The 9,272-nt window shown below is 38.4% G+C and overlaps 1 protein-coding gene across 1 annotated transcript in view; it reads left to right on the top strand.

Annotated features, from left to right (window-relative positions):
• The first annotated feature begins 3,139 nt into the window (after positions 1-3,139).
• The window catches only part of LOC140236820 (tyrosine-protein kinase SYK-like), a 98,149-nt gene continuing 92,016 nt past the window's right edge, over positions 3,140-9,272 (top strand). Inside the window, exon 1 of the mRNA XM_072316757.1 lies at positions 3,140-3,252. The gene's annotated coding sequence lies outside the window, so the exon portion shown is untranslated. The remainder of the gene's footprint in view (positions 3,253-9,272) is intronic.

The raw sequence follows: 9,272 nt of genomic DNA, 5'->3' as shown, positions 1-9,272 counted from the left end.
TATCACTGTTTCCTAGAAACGTCTTGCGAAACTTCAAATTCCCGTTAGTGTCTCATGTAATGACCGATTCCGCATAGAAACTCACTCCATTCTGTGGGTGTGTTTTACTATCTACTCAAATACCTTAAATGTGCATGGGTGGAGTTGCATCTTTAGAGCAATACTACACCACGTTCAGTTAAAGTTCTGTAATAATATGCCTTCAATGAGTAGAGTTTTAACCCCACTGTTTAACTCACAAATTAGCGATATTATAGTAGGGTCTATACAGATATAGGCTATATTTTATAGCAACCACTACACTCAAATTGGTATATAGGGCCTAGTATATTGGCTGTCATCACCTAAGAAGTTCTCCATTGAACTGTATACCATCTTCACTATATTTACCTTTTTTTAAATGAAGTCAATCAAGATAAAAGCTGATGTGTCATTCGTTAAATCATCGAGGTCTTGAAGACCGCTCAAAAGTGACTTCTTTATATTAGCCACCAGAAATTGGTATCCCAGCAACCACCACATCATCAGCAGAAAACACGATTGTGATGATTTGTGTAATATTTATGATATATGCTGGGAAAGCTGCGATCTCGAGGTAATGGCTATATCAATAGGCCCTATAGCCTCATTTTCTATGTTATCATAACATAGAATTATATAGGCCTACTTGAAAATTCAATGACGATCTTAGTTTATGTTCGGTCTTTAAAAAGAAAACTAAAACTAAAATTCTAGACGTTGCCTGTTTGATAATTCTAACTTTAGACTTCATTTGGAATAAGTCTCATTGCACTTCAACCGAGTTGTCCTCAATATACAATCTCTGCATCTTCGTGGTCTCCTCACCCCCCCCCCCCCCATCCCCGAACATGGATGATGTAAAATAACATGTTTGGTTGGAAACTATTGTATGCATAGACACTGTTCTTTTAAAGGATGTGTACAGTTCTGGTCGAAGTGAGGATTAGCTTTCAACGTTTTGCGAGATTAGTTTCAGAAACCACTCTGAGATGTCAAAGAGCATGCAGTTCTAAGGGGTATCAAAAGTTTATTTGATGAAAATCGGTTTTGAAATGGCTGAGATATCCAAAAACAAGGTGAGACAAAGAGATCCAAATAAAAGGTGTGGCCCGTAGTCTTTTATTATTATCACTTTTTTGGATATCTCAGCCATTTGAAAACCAATTTTCATCAAATAACGTTGAATCCTTAAAATTACATGCTCTTTCATATTTCATAAGAGGTTTCTCATGATCTCACTTAGGAATGTATAAAAAACATGAATCTCCACCTTAACCATTACTGTACAGCCCCTTTAAATCGTGAATACCTCTCATTTTCATTGTACATAGTCAACCATTGTGTTATGTTCTGTGAAAGAAGAAAATGAAATAAATTCAAATTCAAATTCAAATCTTCTGTAGAAATTCTGCGAATGGAAAACATAAAGCATGGGGATTATTATCGTTAAACAATCAGTGCATATTTATCTTTATCACTGAAAACCACTATAAAAGATAAAATACTGTCCAGGTTAGAATTACCGAAAGACAGGGAAAATATGTGGTACTGATACATCACTGCCTTCTGTTGTACACTTGAATGTTTTTTGCAACTTTGCACCGAAACATAAGAAAATCAAAATCTTTTTGAATTCTATCAAAATTTGTAATGTTCGTCAATCCTCCCCAAGCTTTTTTTTTTCTTCAGTGCATCATTGTTTCAGCCCCTCCCCCCCATGAGACTGATGAATTTTCATGCTGTTTTAATATTTACTCGTGCAAACTCAAATTGCTCGATGTTTTATATTTTTGAACAGCGCGGGTAAGCGTGTGCGGATCAAAGGAGAAACAGAAAGAAATCATTATAGGAATAGCCGCATAAGTGACATTCAAGAGAAAGAAAGAAGTAACCACGATTATTCCCTCATGTAAAACAATAGACTGGAACTCCTCTGTGATCCTGCGACCTCTTTTAAAGTCAGGTATAAAGGAAACTTTAGAAACCTCCAGACTTCCTCTTACCGTCTGCTCGAACTTTGTACATCCCATAATCGCACAATACTGTAGAGTACCGGAATGATGATGTCACAATAATCAGGCCTTTTTTTCCCTTTAAAACAACAACAACAACAACAACAACAACAACAACAACAACAACAACAACAACAACAACAACAACAACAACAACAACAATAACAACAACAACAACAACAACAACAACAACAACAACAACAGCAACAACAACCGGTGAGGTAAATTGTTTCGAACCATTTCCATGGCGATTAATGGCTGTGACATCACCCTTTGGTAGACTATTCAGATTTTGGTTTATTGCTACTTGGTCTAATAATATCAGCTGGTCTTCTTCCTAGTTCGTTTAACCCTACGGCTAAACTCATTTGGCTTACATCCATTATTTTTGTCTAATGCCCATTTGGTCTAATCCTAACTTGGACTCATGCCCAATATGGCTAATTCTCGTTTCTAATATCATGATGGCCTCAATTTCATCTATTTGGATTTTCCCCCAGTTCGCCTAATATTCCGTGGGTATCAGACGAAGTGGGCATAGCCCATCTGGAAGTAGACGAGCTAAAATTAGGCAAAGTGGCAATTGGACTAAATTGTAATTGGACAAACTGGTTGTGGACGAAAAAGGACTAGACTATATAGGTTGAGACTAAACGACTATTAGACGTGGGAGTAGACCAAGTGATAGATCACCCGTATTGACCAGACAAGTGGACTTTTATTCAATGTATAGTACAAACGTTAATTTCCACTATAATGTATTTTCAGACAGATGGCGCTATCAGCAGAACATTATTCGACTGTGTGCAAGCAGCACAAGCGAGACTGAAGCGAGCAGGGGGTAGCCTACTCCCCATGCTGATCATATTATTATCCTGATATTTCGAATAAGGTATCAATCTTATTGAAACTCTTATGAACAATATTAAAACTAATAAAGTGATAAATACCACAAGCTTGTTATCTAAATGAGATATTACTATTTTTATTCCGTTCAAAGGTTCACGAATGGAAGTGAAACTGCATTTTAGCAGAGGGTGAAATCAACGAGAGTGAAAGAGTAAAGTCTGGACTTCACACCATCATCAGAATAATGTGCGTAGCAAGCTTCCGCATTTGGCACGGGGGTTGGCCTCCATAGTTCTACCGATTCCAGCTGGAAATACCGTGTTTAGGCCACTAGGCACTCGCTTGTCTTACCCAATCTGTTACCCTGAATGTAAGTATAGCTCATAGAGTCTATATAACTTGATGTAAGCGATGATTAACAGACGACCGAAGAAAGTGCTGCATGCTTATTAATTTTGGTGGTTGGTGCCCGTTGTTATTGTGATGTGTCCCGTCTGAACACCGTGTTTGATTTATTGACTAGTCCCTAGCCGCTAGGTCTATGTGATTGTTATGACAGAGAGACTACATTTCCTACCAGCACACCATCAGCGCATCTTATTTCGCATCCGGGTGTCAGTATTCCTGCAGTGGAATGGTAGATTCAGAGGCGATTCTGGGTAGAATAAACAGTTGATGTGGCTTATTTTGGTCATATTGACTCCGAATGGGAACTTGATCAGATCAGATAAATAGCGATTCAATTGCTCCTGTTTGGATATTTTGTGCTTCCATGCATAATTATTACAAATCATTCAAATTGAGGGTCAAAAACTAGGTGAGCAGTGGTTAGGAATAGGAATACATATGTAACATAGGAAGTGTACTGTAGGTGCACCAGACTTCAAGTAAAATGTTAGAGCCACTAACGTTAGAGATTATTATAGCCCACATATCAGTTCGGGAAACCCACTCACAAGGGGGGCCCCTCCTTATAAGTAACCCGTCCCCCTTATAAGTAACCCCCGTCCCCCTTATAAGTAACCCCCGGGGCACCCCTTATAAGGAGTCTCCACGCTTTTTTGCAATGCAACGCGAAAATGAAAGGACTGCGGCAATTCACTTGATTGTGTCCATAAAGCTTCGCAAGTTTCCTAGTTACTCATGAAATTTGAGCAAAATCGGTTTGAGGCATCATATCTAAAATCATGGATTTAAATGCGATGTCAAACGACCCATGCGAATGCTGAAATGCGAGCGATTACTGGCGTGAGTGTCGCCAGGCGCGGCGGCGCGGCAATGTTTGAGTGCAGACGTGGCGACTGACCTCCGTACTCAGTCGCCACGTGTGCACTCAAGCATTGCCGCGCCGCCGCTCCTGGCGACACTCACGCCAGTAATCGCTCGCATTTCAGCATTCGCATGGGTCGTTTGACATCGCATTTAAATCCATGATTTTAGATATGATGCCTCAAACCGATTTTGCTCAAATTTCGTGAGTAACTAGGAAACTTGTGAAGCTTTATGGACATAATCAAGTGAATTGCCGCAGTCCTTTCATTTTCGCGTTGCATTGCAAAAAAGCGTGGAGACTCCTTATAAGGGGTGCCCCGGGGGTTACTTATAAGGGGGACGGGGTTACTTATAAGGGGGACGGGTTACTTATAAGGAGGGGCCCCCCTTGTGAGTGGGTTTCCCGAACTGATATCGTAAGTATGTTTGACCAATGGGATCACTTGAATTTGAAGCATGTGACATGACGGAGAGATGTTTTTCTCCCAACATCCATGCCGTGGCTGTGGTATGATTGAGGGTACCGCCTATCGTCACCCTAAGGATCTGTAGCTTGTTTATTCCAAAAGTATAAAACAAAGTCGCCAAATTTTTAACCTCAAATATGCCATAAATACTGCAGTTTTGAATATCGTGACCATTCTGTTGATTCTGAATCTCCGTTGGAAAATAACGCAATTTTGGCACCCCCTCCCTCCATAGGTAATACACGTGAATTTCACAGTTGTTACGTTGTTACTGAGCGGATGTGTAATTGAAACTGTTTAGATTGGTTTGTTATAGTTTGTTTATGGGTTTGATTTCCATTTCTTTGTTTTTTTATTGTTTTCATAGCTAATGGCACTTAATCCCGCGCGTACCTTTTCGTTCTATGCGCAAACAGCCATGATACGCAGGGTGCCGATGTCAAGGTACAATGTACCCTGCCGATAGGTGGTACCCTTACCATACTACTCTATACATCACATTTCTACACTACAGTAGGCCTGTGATAGTCTTACATTGTTACATTGTACTGTCGCCCTCGCAGTCGATGATTATTTGCTTAATATACTAAACCACACTTCTTAAGTTCTAATCTGTACGTGTGATGATCAGTGTCTCCTGCCAGATTAGATGCCAACAATACAGTGCTACTGTGTACTACAGCATACACTGTACTCTTTACAGTCCTGCCGACTTTAGTTTACAAAAGTTTTTTTAACTTTTAATCATGCATGGGAAATGAAATTGCTACTGTCAGTACACTACCACTACCAGATGTGTATGAGTTAATATAGCTCGACCAGAAGCATGGCGTCTGACAAGTACCCATAAACTTTCATGGGGGCATTGCGACGGTGATGCATGCTAATACGAGGGATGTCTTATGAACTGCTCAATAAAGGAGGTTTCACTACATGTAACTTGAGCATTTTGGGAGTAAGATCAGAAAAGAGTATGGAATATGAGTGCCAAATGTTTCGGAATGTCCAGCAGCATGTGGATCTGCTGAAAACAGTTCTGTGCTGAAATGTCGTGTCTAATATTGTAGACGTTAACTCCAACTTATGACTCGTCCAGTGTCTTGTACAGTAGGTGCCAGGGGAATTCCACTGTCATGCTTTCAGTGCATGTTGAGTATGGTGAAAGGACGGACAAGTCCACCTTCTTATACATGTGGATTGAGTGAATGCAACAATAGTAAAACACATCAGTGAAAGTTTGGGAGAATCCAACAATCCGTTCAAAAGTTATGAATTTTTAAGATATCTGCGCAGTCACTGCTGAATGAGAAGACGGACATGCGTATAGTAAGGAAAATGAAAAGAGAATTTCACAAAACTTTACTTTTTAAATAAAGTGCACATTCCTTCGACTTGATTTAATGTTAAGGGTAATAGTATTCCCCCGCCTTCTGAAAGAGAGAAGTTAAGTGTTCTTTTAATATGCGAGAAAAGTGAAAATATGTTGAGTTTTCTTTAGGCTTTCTTTATATCGTTGTACACATGTGGCATCACAAACTATAGTAGTCTTCTAAACCAGCCGTGACTGAGCAGAAACTTCAAAAAATTCATAACTTTTGAATCTATTGTCCAAGTTTCCTCATCTCATTAATTGCTGCATTCACTCAACCCACAATGTGTGTGTTGTAGTAAAATCAGCACATCCTCGCTGGGTTAAAGTGCAGAGCTTTGTAGTACTGAGTAATTTGCTGACATGAATAAATAAAGTCTTTAAAAGAATATTCAAAGAAATGAAAAAAATATACATTTGCATCTTGTCCCGTTTGAAATTTGTAGCATTTCGGATTTAGTGTTATTATCTTCAGCAAATTCATAAACTACAATTGTCTTGATTTTTTTTTTTTTTTAATATTCTGTTTGCTCCCAAGCTGACAGTGGTATACTGTACAGTGTGCTAGACATATAATACAGAGTATACCCAATCACCCTATCAAATAAAGCTTTTTCTCACATCTTCTCATTGCATTCTGTTTTGAAGTATGTTTTTATTTCCCACAAGTGAGATTAATGTTGGCTCCCAGGCAGTATGTGACATGCTTGATGCCAATAATTCATCGAGATTGCTATTTCATGTCAATCATAATTGTACCAAGCAATTCCTTCAATGTTTTTACTCTAGGTTTGAAAACATTACGGAAGTCACATAGAAATACTGCATAATATGCCATGCACTCAGGAGTGGTTTTTATTTTTACGAGTTGCCTGATACTGTTGTAAAACCAATAATTTCTGTGTGCATTTAAATTTCACAAATTTTATGATGGCAAAGATTCACAAAATTAAAATACATGCAGAAGTTCTTCTGTGATACACCTTTAAATTTTATGCATTTAATACCAGTGGCAATTTATGAAAATTTTATACCGCGAAAAAGAACGTCGGCTGCGATTCGCGAAAATTTCATGCCACAAATATTTCTTGCTTTACAGTATTCAAAAAACTGAGAAATGGCCAATTGCTAATTGCCTCCTGTACTTACAGAATCTACTGTAGGTATAAGGTACGTGTATTCTACGTTTGTTGCTGTGCACTTATTGCTAACTTTTCTCCTTGAAAAAAGGATGATGTGTACATCATTATGTGACCGGTTTTTGTTTTCTTGAGTATGACTTCAACCACTTGCAAAGTTGGCGAATGAGTCCCGATTGGCAACATATTGTACTCACCAAGTATCATGGAATACCAAAGTACAGTAATTAAATCATTCTCATACTAGAAGAGAGCCTATAAAACTAATATTGAACAATTTGTGCAATGCTCAAATGCACAGCACGAGGGAGAGCAAGGAGGTACTAGGCGAGCAACCTCCTTGGGGAGAGTCTCTTGACAATTAACCGGCCTTGTACCTACATATTAAAGGGATGGTACAGTATTGGTGGAGATGAGAATTGGGCTTTTAACTTTTTGTGAGATACCGGTACCAAGAAAACACTTATGATATAGTACAGAGCATACCATTTTAAGAGGAATTCAAAGTTTATTTGATGAAAATTGGGTTTGAAATGACCGAAACATCCAAAAACAAAGTAAAACAAAGCAATGGTAATAAAGTGTGGGTCCCACACTTTATTAGAATTGCTCTTTTTTTGATATCTCAGCCATTTCAAAACCAATTTTCATCAAATAAACGTTGAATTCCACATAGAATTACATGCTCTTTCATATTTCATAAAAGGTTTCTCATTATCTCACCAAAAAATGTTAGAAACCTGAAATTAGGTCTCAACGAAAACTATACGATCCCTTTAATACTAGTACTAGATACAGGACGTCGTATGTACAGTAATCCTATAGCCGTGATACATTGATAGCACACTTAGTTCCCAGCAAACAACGGATGTAAAAGGAATTGCAGTCTCGAGTCCAGATCATGCTTGTTCTAATAGTGTGTGTGAATTGGTGAGAATCGGTAAGTACTGATACTTCTGGATGGTTTCATGTCTTTCTTTCATGAACCAGGTGATCTAGTGTTTAATGTGATTAGTTTCTGGCTTGGTAACTTAAGCTTCTGTTGGATATTTCATTGTGACATTGTGTGTTTTGATGCCAGCACATTTCAAAACTTGATTGTCGTTGCGTTGCCTCTAGTCTGTGTAAATAGACTGTATCTGTGCTGCCATTACGCATGTGATTAAGACTTGAATGTATCTCTGCGGCAGAGTTGACCGAAAAAATTCCTCGCAGACATTTCAGAATAGGCATGACATGGTGTATTAGTCAAATTTTTAGAGCATTTTGAAAAGTGCCCTAGCCTGTAACCTGTTAAATTGTTACCATGGTGATGTTTTCCCATATTTTGTTTTTGTATATGATCCGTTTATTATATTTTTTTTTTAACTATTCATATTTTAATAGTGTTTCATTTAAAATAAATAATTCTATTTTATTTGAGCCCTTTGGAGGCATTGTAGCTTACATATTTTGTAAATTTTGTATACAAGTCCAGAATCCTCAAAAGCCTCTTTGTCTACAGATCATTTACAACTGATTCTTACATTGGCAACATATTACATTTATAAGCTGTTTCTCTTTTCTTCTCTTTTCCTTAAAGGGGTTGACTAGTAACTGATCAGTGGAAATGCTGGGGGATGGTTGTTCCAATCCTTGTGGGATTCATTTCAGAGTACATTCATGTTGTGTGAAAATTATTTGCTTCGGAATGGTCTCATATTCCAGTAATGTGCAGTTTAATGTTTCCAGGTTAGCATGCCTGTACAGTGACGGGGCGATCGTTAACGGGCCGTCAACCATCGCCCTGTCACTGTACAGGCATGCTAACCTGGAAACACTGAACTGCACATAACTGGAATATGAGACCATTCTGAAGCAAATAATTTTCACACAACAATAGATAGACATAATGTACTCTGAAATGAATCCCACAAGGATTGGAACAATCATCCCCCAGCATTCCCACTGATTCCCACTGATCAGTTACTAGTCACCCCCTTTAAACTACTTTCATGGCTCCTATCCTGTTCTTTGTTCACTGCATGGGGGATAAGATGCTACTCATTTGGCTGATGGTGAAAGATGTCATTCATTATTTTTATATCCTTAGTTATAATTGGTGTACATATCTTTTGTAGCTATTGGCTTGGTTTCCACTGTC

Source organism: Diadema setosum, chromosome 13 (assembly GCF_964275005.1).
Source record: "Diadema setosum chromosome 13, eeDiaSeto1, whole genome shotgun sequence".
In the NCBI taxonomy this organism is placed as follows: Eukaryota; Metazoa; Echinodermata; class Echinoidea; order Diadematoida; family Diadematidae; genus Diadema; species Diadema setosum.
The sequence above is the reverse complement of the archived record's forward strand: the minus strand, read 5'-3'. Positions and strand labels throughout refer to the sequence as shown.